Here is a 1,750-nt window from a genome sequence, read left to right as displayed (position 1 = left end):
ACAATATTAATGACGATTAATCATGTTGTAAATAGGTGTTTAAAATAAATAAAAAAGGAGAAAACAGGGATTAGGGAAAGCTACAGTGGGTTAGTAACTGAGGTGTTCCATGGTGAGCCCCTCCAAGATTATTTCAGCAGCAAGAAGGAAACATTTTGTCACAAACAAAATCAATCTGTAATCAGAAGACAATTTGCAATCAGCTTTGCAAGTGAAATTGCATTTTCTTATGGTCTGAGGGTGTTTTGGGAACTGCATGAGTGAGCCGATAAGTGAGTACTGGATTGGAAGGTGAGGGTGAGGGCTGGTTTCACCAGCCAGGTGTTCAGGGAAGGAGGGGGTGCTTCCCCCATAGCGATTCTTTAGAAGGAGCCACACATGGACTCTGCTGAGAGTAGAAATGCCTGGAGCCTGGCAAGTGCACTGGTAACACGCTCTGCAGGATGTGTATGTCTCCTCAAAATTCACTCCACCTCCTGCCCCACTGCCTTGGTGATTCTGTGTATTTAAATTGTTGTGGGAGCCCTGGGGTTTGAACTCAGGGGCTCATGCGTGCTATGTAGGTGCTCTGCCACTTGAGTCAAAACCCTGGTTCTGTTTGCTTTCTTATTTTTAACTGTATTTCATGGCCTTGCTCTTTCCTTTCTGAACTGTGATCCTCCTGTTTATACTTTCTGTGTAGCTGGAATGACAGACAGGAGCCTCCATGTCTGGCTTATTGACTGAGATAGGGGGGTCTCATGAGATTTTTTGGCTTCCATCAAACTGTGATCCTCCTACACTAGCCCCCAAAGCAGCTGGTATTACAAGTGTGAGCTCCTATTCCAGCTGGGTATAACTCTGTATGGGCAGTAACAAATGCTTCCCATGTTTCCCACTTAGGTTTATCTTGAAACCAAAATGAGGGTGACATGGGGTTTGGGCAGGTGACAAGCCAGTCACCCAATTACACACATTCTCTAAAGAAACCACAGATTGCCAAGTTACCAATTACTTAAAAAACAAAACCAAAAACCTCCTGACCATAAAGACTGAATTCAGAAAGGACTTAGTGTATTTCAAGCAGTGGCTTAAAAAAAATCTAGCAATAAAATGGAACACAAATCAAAAAGAGGATGACAGGCTCCCATCTTCCCTCTTGTGATGTGCAGAATGTGGGTACTAAAGCCTCGGAAGCTTCCAGAGCTAGTTTTCAGGGACAGCTCTGCTTTGGCCAGCTGGCTCTTTTCATGCATTATGCAGTGTTTTCCCTTTCCCCATTCTTGTCTTAAATACTTATGAAACTTGTTTAGACTGCGCTGATCCAAGAAATAAAATAGAATTATCTGAGCAGAGGTAATGTAAGGGGACAGCACCGTGATTTAGGAAGCCAACTTGGAGGTGTGTGTTAGAAAATGAGGGAATTAATTTGCTGAGTTCCTGGTGATGCACTGCTGTGGCCCTCACAGTATTCTGCAAGTAAACAGGACAGGGTTTCATGCTCATCCTCCTCGTGCCTGCTTGGGGCTCAGATTTTGTTGGATGGAACTGGGTTCAAGGTTATGCATGACTGGTTATGAATGGGCTCTGGCTAATTTGTTTCTTTCACTCATGGGTACGGCTGCTTTGACAGTCCTGAGTTTATCTTCTACCCCAAATCAGTAAATGTGGACTTCTTCCAGAACATTCTCAAGATTCCTACCTTGGATATGGACTTCTTCTAGAACTTTCTGACAATTCCATCCTTGGGAGTCGATTTTGGTATCTGTTG

This window comes from Dipodomys merriami, unplaced genomic scaffold (genome assembly GCF_024711535.1).
Source record: "Dipodomys merriami isolate MVZ:Mamm:240054 unplaced genomic scaffold, mDipMer1.0.p SCAF_240, whole genome shotgun sequence".
Lineage (NCBI taxonomy): Eukaryota > Metazoa > Chordata > Mammalia > Rodentia > Heteromyidae > Dipodomys > Dipodomys merriami.
This window is presented reverse-complemented; position numbering follows the sequence as displayed.